General features: G+C 45.7%; 1 long non-coding RNA gene across 1 annotated transcript; it reads left to right on the forward strand.

Annotated features, from left to right (window-relative positions):
* Positions 1 to 374: 374 nt before the first annotated feature.
* On the forward strand, positions 375 to 11,839 carry LOC147009256 (uncharacterized). Its single transcript, XR_015053101.1, has 3 exons — positions 375 to 1,481; positions 2,464 to 2,536; positions 11,150 to 11,839. It is a non-coding gene; the product is annotated as an uncharacterized LOC147009256 (long non-coding RNA).
* Positions 11,840 to 12,206: the final 367 nt, after the last annotated feature.

The following is a 12,206-nucleotide window of genomic DNA, read 5'->3' on the forward strand; positions in this document are numbered from 1 at the left end:
AGGAGACTGGTTCCAAATATACCTTTGTTGTGTGAAACCAGATGGAGCGCAAAGTACAAAAGCATCCGCATCTTTTCAGAGAACTTTTGTGATATCTATGCACAACTGGAGCAACTGGAGGCAAACCAGCATGAGTCACAGATTACACGTCAGATGGCATATCAGCTGAGGTGTGCTGCAGGAACCACAGTGTTCCTCATCTGTCTGAAGATCATTGCGAAGTACTCAGCGATGTTGGAGCCAGTGACCCAACAGCTGCAGGCAGTCGACATGGACATGATGGGAGTCCGAGATCACATCGACCTGTTGATGAAGGCTTTCCGAGCTCACCGGGATGGTGCAGACCATGTGTTCTCAGAAGATGTCATCCCTGAGGTGAAAACCTTGGCAGAAGAACTTGGCATCGACTTGACTATGCCTCGGCGATGCGCACGCCAGGTCCACCGGCCGAATATAGGAGGCTCCATTGAGGAGTACTATCGCCGCGCCATCTATGTCCCGTACATGGATTCCTTGATCCAGTCTCTGGAAAATCGTTTTGGTGAAAGTAACACGCCATATTTTCACATTTTCACACTACATCCGAGAGAAATGCAGCAAACAGAAAGAGATGAATTCAAGCACATCGTTTCATCTGTCAAGGAAATGTATGGCATTGACAACCTTGTAGAAGAAGCTCGAGCGTGGTATGACGTGCAGAAGCATAAGCCACTGGATGACAACTCTCTGGGTATGATCGAGCTGGTGAAGCAGACCACTCTGTTCCCTGCTGTGCGCAAGGCTATCCTCATCGCACTGACTCTGCCTGCAACATCATGTACAGTGGAAAGGTAATTCAGCACACTGTGCAGGGTGAAGACCTGGTTAAGATCAACGATGAGTGATAAACGTCTGTCCGGCCTCTGCATGCTAAGTGTCCACCGCGACAAAGTGAACAGCCAGAAGACCGAGCTAATGAACAGGGTCATTGACAATTTCGGAAGAGATCCCCAACGGCTCCAATTCCTGTTCCAAGAGTAGTAACCTGCTCAAACTGAATGAAGTGTTGAGAAATGTTTATGTTATTTTATTCATTTTGTATTTTCCATGTAATTTTTTCAAATTTTTGATTTTCCAGGGAGGGGGGGAGCAAATGCCCCCCCTTGCCCCTTCCTGCGGACGCCCATGGGTTCTTTACCAGTTAATTTAAACCCACAGAGGCAAAATATCCAAATACTGAGGTGATAGGCTTTGTTTTTCGTTTCACAAAAAACTTTTCTATTATACCACAATTTATTTTGTGAATCAAAATATATTTTATAATTTTACAGTCAAGACTCGGTCATTACGTCAGTGAATGCTTGTTGGAATATGCTAATGTTAATGTAATTATTGGATTGTGATGATGGGTGATTCTGTCACAAACACATTTGTTTTTCTTCTTACAGCCAATGTCAAACGACAGAACAGGCTTCAGTGTTGTAGATGATCCTCCACCTGGTGTGAGTGAACCCTTGGCCTCCTGACCGGGATGATTTGCAAAAATCCGATGGAAAGACTCACGATGCATGTTCACACACACACACACACACACACACACACACACACACACACACACACACACACACACACACACACACACACACACACACACACACACACACACACACACACACACACACACACACACACACACACACACACGTTGAGATGTCTGAACTCACACAGACTGGGATTGCTGAACTCACGTATACTGAGATTTATGAACTCACACAGACTGGGATCGCTGAACTCACGCACACTGGGATCGCTGAACTCACGTAAACACACACACATAGTGGGGTTGCTGAACTCACGTATACTGGGATTGCTGAAAACACACAAAAACACACACACACACACACACACACACACACACACAGACACACACACACACACACACACACACACACACACACACACACACACACACACACACACAGACACACACACACACACACACACACACACACACGCACACACGTTGCTGAACTCCTGTTATTGTGGAGCAAAATGCAATTGTTCTCTCGTGGTGGCCTTTCCTTGTCGTGTTTATGTTTTATTCCAACACACCCATTATTATGTTTTACAGGAGATTTTGTTTCACACTTGGTTCAACGATATTCCAACACATCAATTATTATGTTTTACAGGAGATTTTGTTTCACATGTGGTTCAACGATATTCCAACACACCCATTATTATGTTTTACACATTAATTACATATTGATATTCCAACACACCCATTATTATGTTTTACAGGAGATTTTGTTTCACACGTGGTTTAACGATATTCCAACACATCAATTATTATGTTTTACAGGAGATTTTGTTTCACACTTGGTTTAATGATATTCCAACACATCCATTATTATATTTTACAGGAGATTTTGTTTCACACGTGGTTCAACAATTTTCCAAAACACCCATTATTATGTTTTACAGGAAATTTTGTTTCACACGTGGTTCAACAATATTCCAAGACCCCAGATAACCTGCCATGTTGAAGCTCCTGAAGGTAACCAAGCAGCCTTCTTTTTGTACTCTTTCATATTGTCCGATCTTATTGTTTCTTGTCAAGATGGAGGCACAGGAAGAGCAAGAAGACAGTATGACCTGATAATAAGGCAGCGGAGCAACTCTTGGACAAAATAAACGAGAGCGAAGTTGATGGTGCACCATCGCAAATCCCCAAGCTTCCCACCAAAATAAAAGATGACAGATGGCAAAGGGTTCCACCAGGAATGAACCCAGATCAATTTTTGAGTTTAAAAAATTCCATTTTGACTCCTGTCTCCCTCAGTCCTCACCCTCTGGGGCGTGATTCAAGGGTCAAATCCAAAAATAAATTCGTTAAATATTCACGGGTCCCCCATTGACCCTTATTTGGAGCTCACTTGCAATGCAGTTCTGGGAGCTTACGGGATATGGGATGGCGTATCGTCCGTCCATTCTTCCACAAGTTCTTGCAACTTCTCTGAAACTCCACACATGATTTCAATGAAATTTTGCCACAACCTTCATCACCCTGAATGTATTAAATTTGTTCATGGCATTACAAAAGATCAGGCCCCGTGGGTGTCTACGGGATTGCCCCCCAAAATAGGAATTTCCTTTCTTCTCCGAAACCACACCAACAATTTTGATTAAAATTGGCCACAACCTTCATCACCCGTGATGTACCAAAGTTTGTTCATGGAATTAAAATAAAAATCCATAGGTCAACAACCTCCCCCCGCCTCCCCCCGTCGATCCCCATGATGAGTGCAGATTTTTATGCAGACGATAAGCTTTGGTCCATCATGGGTGATGAAGGTTGTGGTCAACTTTCATGGAAATTGTTTGTGTGGTTTCAGAGAAGAAAACAAATACATATTTCAGGAAGCAAACCCCTGTATACCCCACTCAGACCCTGATCTTTTTCTTTTTTTTTAATGTCGGGAACAAACTTTAGGACATCATGAGTGATGAAGGTTGTGGTCATGTTTCATCAGAGTTGTAAGTGTAGTTTCTGAGAAGAAAGAAAAATAATCTTTCGTGGGGCAACCTCCCCTCCCCGATAATCTCCCTCCGCAGACCCCCTAAAGCCCCTACTTTTTATTTTTTAAACTTTGGTACAGCACAGGTGATGAAGAAGTGGTGAGGTTTCATTGAAATCGTGTGTGTAGTTTCAGAGAAGATGTTGCAAGTGTTTGCAGACGGACTGATGGACTGACAGACAGATGGATGGACGGCGCGCCATCACATAAGCTCTCCAGGACGACGTTCCACATTAGCTAAAGACTTGACAGTTCTATAACCAGTTGGTGCAATTAACTGCTTGTTAGGACAACATGGCTCTTTAAATGAAAGCAACCACGACTTTCCCGAGTACTTCCTATCTTCCTCCAGGTGTAAAATCGAATTTCAACATCAATATCTGTCATGTTTTTACTCTGCTCTGCACTTACAATTCGCACCTGGCAACAAGAAACATTGCATAGCCCTAAATACTAAACAACTTGATACACGTTGAATGCACGGAACACAATACACAGCCAAATAATGCACATAACAACACAATACGCAGCCAAACGACGCACATAATAACACAATACGTAGCCAAACAATGCACATAACACAATTTGCAGCCTAACAATGCAAATAACAACACAAAACACAGCCAAACAATAGACATAACAACACAATACGCAGCCAAACAATGAACATTACAACATAATACGCAGCCAAACAATCCACATCACAACACAATACGCAGCCAAACAATAGACATAACAACACAATATGCAGCCAAACAATGAACATAACAACACAATACACAGCCAAACAATAGACGTAACAACACAATACGTACATAACAATGCACATAACAACACAATACGCAACCAAACGATGCACATAACAACACAATACGCAGCCAAACGATGCACATAATAACACAATACATAGCCAAACAATGCACATAACAACACAATACGCAGCCAAACGATGCACATAACAACACAATACGCAGCCAAACGATGCACATCATAACACAATACGCAACCAAACGATGCACATAACAACATAATACGCAGCCAAACGATGCACATAATAACACAATACATAGCCAAACAATGCACATAACAACACAATACGCACATAACAATGCACATAACAACACAATACGCAGCCAAACGATGTACATAATAACACAATACGTAGCCAAACAATGCATATAACAACAAAATACGCACATAACAATGCACATAACAACACAATACGCAACCAAACGATGCACATAACAACACAATACGCAGCCAAACAATGCACATAATAACACAATACATAGCCAAACAATGCACATAACAACACAATACGCACATAACAATGCACATAACAACACAATACGCAGCCAAACGATGCACATAATAACACAATACATAGCCAGCCAATGCAGATAACAACACAATACGCACATAACAATGCACATAACAACACAATACGCAGCCAAACGATGTACATAATAACACAATACGTAGCCAAACAATGCATATAACAACACAATACGCACATAACAATGCACATAACAACATAATACGCACATAACAATGCACATAACAACACAATACGCAGCCAAACGATGTACATAATAACACAATACGCAGCCAAACAATGCACATAACAACACAATACATAGCCAAACAATGCACATAACATTACAATACATAGCCAAACAATGCACATAAAAACACAATACGCAGCCTAACAATGCATATAACAACACAATACACAGCCTAAAAATGCATATAACAACACAATACGCCCCTCACGATGCACATAACAACACAAAATGCAGCCAAACGATGCATAGAACAACACAATACATTCCTCACGATGCACATAATAACACAAGATGCAGCCAAACGATGCAGAAAACAACACAATATGCAGCCAAATAATGCAGATAACAACACAATGCACAGCCAAACGATGCATATAACAACACAATACATGCCTCACAATGCACATAACAACACAACATGTAGCCAAACGATGCATATAACAACACAATACACAGCCAAGCAATGCAGATAACAACACAATACGTGCCTCACAATGCACATAACAACACAACACGCAGCCAAACGATGCATATAACAACACAATACGCACCTCAAAATGCAGATAACAACACAATACGCACTTCAAAATGCAGATAACAACACAATATGCAGCCAAATGATGCACATAACAACACAATACGCACCTCACAATGCAGATAACAACACAATACGCAGCGAAACAATGCAGAAAAAAACACAATACGTGCCTCACAATGCACATAACAAAACAATATGCAGCCAAACGATGCAGATAACAAGACAATACGAACGTGCCTCACAATGCACAAAACAACACAATACGCAGCCAAACAATGCAGCTAACAACACAATATGTGCCTCACAATGCACATAACAACACAATATGCAGCCAAACGATGCAGATAACAACACAATACGTGCCTCACAATGCACATAACAACACAATGAGCAGCCAAACGATGCATATAACAACACAATACACAGCCAAACAATGCAGATAACAACACAATACGTGCCTTACAATGCACATAATAACACAATATGCAGCCAAACGATGCTTATAACAACACAATACACAGCCAAACAATGCAGATTTCGTCAGGTCAGGTTCGATCTGTGACCTGCTACAGGTACCATGTAAACCTGTACTAACCTGTTCCATGGTCGGGTTGTCGGCGACTAAACCGTCTCCCCCACCAGGTTTTCTGGTGAGGAGGGTGTTTGGATATGGACACCCAGCAGGATTAAAAACAAAACCTGTCAAAGGGCGGAGGAGCTCCTTGTGAGCCAACGGCCATCCATATCTAGTGCCCAACTGTGTCTGCGGACGTCCTCCTGCAGTTGGGTTACTTCTTATTAGGAGGTTGGTGGCAGGATTTGCACTCCAGCCACCGTAAAACGCTTCATTCCGCAAAACGCAAAAACGCAAAAAAATCTGAAAACCCACTCCGTGGGAGTACCTCCTGTGCAGCTTCCCTTCGCAGGGCAGCTCACCGGATGATGGGATTGGGGCAAAGCCTTCGGGACCCCCAATCTTTGATAGGAGGGAAACCACGGGGTAACATCCCTGGGTCAGATTGCGGGAGAGTGTGTCGGAGTGGTGCTGAGGTGTCGTCCACCAGACGGCGGTCTCCTTGGGTTAACCTGAGGCGGTCCCTTCGGGTGGGTGCCTGGAATGTCCTATCCCTAAGAGAGGATGATCACCTGTCTCTGTTATCATCTGAGCTCAAGCGTTTGGACATCGGGATTGCAGCTCTCTCTGAGGTTCGGAGACCGGATTGCGGCGAGATAATGGTGGGTGGTTACACCTACTATTGGTCTGGTCGCTCTGATGGTTACCATACCCAAGGAGTTGCTGTAGCTGTGTCCAATAAGCTGACCCCAATGATAATTGAGGTAACACCGGTCAACGAGCGTATTATGAGATTAAGGATTCGTCACTCCTTAGGTGTCATTTCCCTGGTCTCTATTTATGCTCCGACTGAGGCGAGTGATGTTACCGTGAAGGACACATTCTACGCCACACTCGAGTCTGTGGTTGATCAGTGCCCCAGACGAGATACACTTCTAGTCTTGGGGGATTTCAATGCATCGACTGGAACTGATAGGGATGGTTATGAGGTGTGTGTTGGTCCCCATGGGTCAGGAACTATGAACCAGAATAGCACTAAGTTCCTTGACTTTGCAAGAAGTCATGGACTTAGGGTGGCTGGTTCATGGTTTCAGCGCCCGCAAGCTCATCGCTGGACTTGGTATTCCAACGCTGGCGGTGTGGCAAAGGAGATTGACCATGTCCTCATTGACGGTCGCTGGAGGATGATCCAGAACTGCAGGGTCTACCGGAGTGCTCAGTTCCTCAATACTGACCACAGGCTTGTTGTAGCAACTCAAAAGCTGCACCTTAAATCCTGGAGAATGGTACCATCCCAGCCTAGGCTGGATGTTGCCAAGCTCAGGGATGAGAGAGTAGCTGAGGAGTTTGCGAACAGGCTGAGTGGACACTTGGGGGGTCTGGGTGCTTTGGGGGGTCCTGAAGAGTTGTGGAACACCTTCAAGACCACCGTCCTTGATGTTGCCGGTGGATGCCTTGGAGTTCACCGCAGGGCAAAGAAGAATTTTGTCTCTCAAGGGACACTGGATACCATTGACCAGAGTCGCAGGGCCAGGCTGAATGGCAGAGCTGAGCTGTTCAGGGAGCTGAGGCGTAAAACTGTACGTGCACTGAGGGTGGACAAGGAGGCCTATGTGCGAGGAATCTGTGAGGGGTAGAGCATCACCTGTGGACAGGTGATTCTCGTCCCGCTTACAGGGGAATTCGCGCATTACGTTCATCCAAGCCCATCCCTCGGAGCACTGCAGTTCGAACAGAGAGTGGTAGGCTCTTGACAGAGGAGTCTGAAGTGAAGGCCCGCTGGGCCGGTTACTTCGAGCGGTTGTACCAGGCTGATCCCCCAGCTGTCGAGTTGGACGTCAAGGGTGTTACAATCCCTGTTGCTGACCCTCGAATCAACTGTGGTCCACCATCGCTTGTGGAAACACGGGCTGCGGTGAACCAGTTGAAACGGGGCAAAGCTCCAGGGATCTGTGGCATCCATGCCGAACTTCTCAAGGCTGGTGGAAATGCTGCACTCGCGTCGTTGCATGCAGTTTTGTGCTCTGCCTGGAACACAGGCATCATCCCAACTGACTGGAAGAGGGGCCTTGTTGTCCCTCTCTGGAAAGGGAAGGGTGATCGCCAAGACTGCAACAACTACCGAGGGGTGATGCTGCTCTCAGTGCCGGGCAAGGTTTTTGCTCGGATAATTCTTGATAGGGTTCGCCACCATCTGCTTGAGCACCAGCGTCCAGAGCAGTCAGGCTTTACACCAAAGAGGTCAACGATTGACCGTATCCTTGCACTTCGTGTACTCACTGAACGCAGACGAGAGTTTCGGCAGGGGCTGCTTGCAGCCTATGTTGATCTCTGTAAAGCGTTCGATTCAGTGAATCGGGATGTCCTCTGGAGGATTCTTGGTCTTCGTGGGGTGCCACCGAAACTGATCGATCTGATGTCTGAACTCTACTCTGGTACTGAGAGTGCTGTGAAGTGTGGTGGTACCGCCTCTGACTTATTTCCAGTTGTTACTGGAGTTCGTCAGGGATGTGTACTTGCCCCCACACTTTTCAGCACTTGTATGGACTGGATTTTTGGGAGGATGTCGGAGAGATCAAGTTGCGGTGCATCGTTTGGCAATGTCAAGATCTCGGACCTTGATTTTGCAGATGATGCAGTCATCTTTGCGGAGACTTTAGACATCCTCTTGGGGGCCCTCGAGGTGCTGAATGAGGAGTCGGAGCCGTTGGGATTACGGATTTCTTGGGTCAAAACAAAGATCCAGGCTTTCGGTGACATCATGGATGCTGCTGTCCTGTCTGTGTCTGTTTGTGGTGAGGATGTTGAGGTCGTGGATAGATTCACTTACCTTGGCAGTGATATTCATGTCTCCGCAGGTTGTGAGCCGGAGGTCAATAGACGTCTGGGTCGGGCCTGGGGAGTGTCATGGATTCACTGGATCATGGGGTGTGGCGCTGCCGGTACCTGTGCGGGAGGACGAAAGTACGAGTCTTCAGGTCCTTGGTACTTCCAGTCTTGCTCTATGGGTGCGAGACTTGGACTTTGACCAAGGATCTGAGACGGAGACTTAATTCCTTTGGTACCAGGTCTCTTCGGAGAATCCTTGGCTATCGCTGGTCGGATTTTGTGTCCAACGAGCGGTTGCTGAGAGAGACTCGGATGAGATTTGTTACCTGCATAGTCCGTGAGCGTCAGCTGCGGCTGTATGGACATGTGGCTCGTTTTCCTGACGCTGATCCTGCTCACCAGATTCTCTCAGCGAGGGAGTCTCATGAGTGGAGAAGGCCAGTGGGCCGACCACGTGCCTCATGGTTACAGCAGGTTGACCATCATCTCAAGGAGATGGGGATGGGCCTGGCATCTGCCTGGGGGATGGCCAGACGGAGGCCCCTGGAGTACCGGCGGAAAGTGGACGCAGCGACGCGCTGTTCTGGCACATGCTCCCATACCTGACCTGAATGCACATAACAACACAATATGCAGCCAAACGATGCAGATAACAACACAATACGTGCCTCACAATGCACATAACAACACAATGAGCAGCCAAACGATGCATATAACAACACAATACACAGCCAAACAATGCAGATAACAACACAATACGTGCCTTACAATGCACATAACAACACAATATGCAGCCAAACGATGCTTATAACAACACAATACACAGCCAAACAATGCAGATAACAACACAATACGTGCCTCACAATGCACATAAAACACAATATGCAGCCAAACGATGCAGATAACAACACAATACGCGGCCAAACGATGCACATAACAACACAATACGCGGCCAAACAATGCACACAACAACACAATACACGCCTCACAATGCACATAACAACACAATACACGGCCAAACGATGCACATAACAACACAACACGCGGCCAAACAATGCACACAACAACACAATACACGCCGCACAATGCACATAACAACACAATACGCGGCCAAACGATGCACATAACAACACAATATGCGGCCAAACAATGCACACAACAACACAATACACGCCGCACAATGCACATAACAACACAAGATGCAGCCACATGATGCATACAACAACACAATACGCAGCCACACGATGCATATAACAACACAATATGCAGCCACACGATGCATATAACAACACAATACATTCCTCACAATGCACATAACAACACAAGATGCAGCCAAACGATGCAGAAAACAACACAATACGCAGCCAAACAATGCAGATAACAACACAATACACAGCGAAACGATGCAGATAACAACACAATACGTGCCTCACAATGCACATAACAATACAACATGCAGCCAAACGATGCAGATAACAACACAATACGTGCCTCACAATGCACATAACAATACAACATGCAGCCAAACGATGCACATAACAACACAATACACAGCCAAACGTTTACTCGTAAATAATTTGTGACACCTTTCAGCAGGTTTCCCTTTAATAATCACCTGTGTATTATATCATTCTGGGTAAAGTCTCTTCAGTCTTCAACATCAGTGAATAATTTACTCCTCTACTGAATTTCCCCCGCCCCTCCAACAAAGTCGGAGACGGGGGACATTAAAATGAACTCTGTCCGACCGACCGACTGATCATCCATCCATGTGCTTTTGTGTTCGTGATATTTCAAAAACCATTGAACATTTAGCTTTCATATTACACAGATCCATTTCTCATACTATCCAAAATGTAGAGGACCTCGAGTATCATGTCCTTGTTTGAACTTGCAACAGAGAGCCATGAACTTGTGTCCAATTAGATCGTAAGACCTCATGTGTAATTAAATAATTTTTTTGTTTTCTACATCTATTTTGCACTTATATTTTCACCTCATCTAAACCTGTTCTTGTTCTTCCTGTTGAGAATTGTGTAAAAATCCATAATCTATGTTTGATGAAAAATATCCTCCATTTTTACAGCACCAAGTCAGCAGCAGCCAGCAGTCGTGGAACCCAAGAGGAAGATGTCACAGCCGTCCATGTTGGAAGCACCCAAGGGCAGGCAGGCTGCATTTCCTCTTGAGAGGAAACCAGATGGCCTGGCTGCCGGGGCTGCACCTTCTCGCCGACGGTAGAGGCTGCACCAGCTTCCCGGGGGCAATGCTCTGTCCCGGCTGTCCAGAGGCAACGGGCTACACCTGTGCTTAAGAGAATGTATCAGGTGGCACCAACTCCCCAGAGGAACCATGTGGCATCGGCTTCCCAGGAGGAACAGATTGCACCAGCTTCCTGGAGGCAACAGCCTCTACCTGGGATCCAGAGAACGTATCAGGTGGCACCAACTCTCCAGAGGAACCAAGTGGCACCGGCTTCCCAGGAGGAACAGACTGCACCGGCTCCCCAGAGGAACCAAGTGGCACCGGCTTCCAAAGAACATGTGGTACCTCATAGCAGAAGGCAAGTGGTTGGCCAGCAGAGAAAAATGAAGAGGAGAAATCACTGAATATGACGAGGTAACCTTTCCCACTTTAAAATTTTCACGATTAGTTACCCTGCGTCCACAAAGCGAACAGCGGGGTTAAGTGATTGGTTCATGTCCGTCCATGTTATCACTTTATGATTGAGGAACAACTTATTACAGCGCGTGCGCTGTATACAATTGCACCGAGTTTGAAATGTCCCCGGTGTCTACCACGTCTCCGGTGTCCCCCCCCCCCACCCCACCCCCCACATGCCTCAAGACAGCCAATGTCGGCCGTCCGGTCGATGGCAATGCATAACCGAGAGTCCTAGACGGAAATGGCAACAATTGATGGAAATACCCGAGTATTTCAATGGAAATTTGTGAAACTCATGTGTTATATGTGTGAAAACCATTGCATTTATTGCTTGACGGAAAAAAACCAAGAAACGCTCCCCTCTCATGCACGAACGAACAAAAGACGTCATTTCCGCCCAACATGGCATTTCGCGCTGAACGCTGAAAGCTAAGTTCTTCTTATGCCATCATTCTTTGCGGCCTCCTGCCACGCTGTAT

This window comes from Eptatretus burgeri, chromosome 17, assembly GCF_056783735.1.
Source record: "Eptatretus burgeri isolate ZD-2024b chromosome 17, Ebu_testis_v1, whole genome shotgun sequence".
NCBI lineage: Eukaryota > Metazoa > Chordata > Myxini > Myxiniformes > Myxinidae > Eptatretus > Eptatretus burgeri.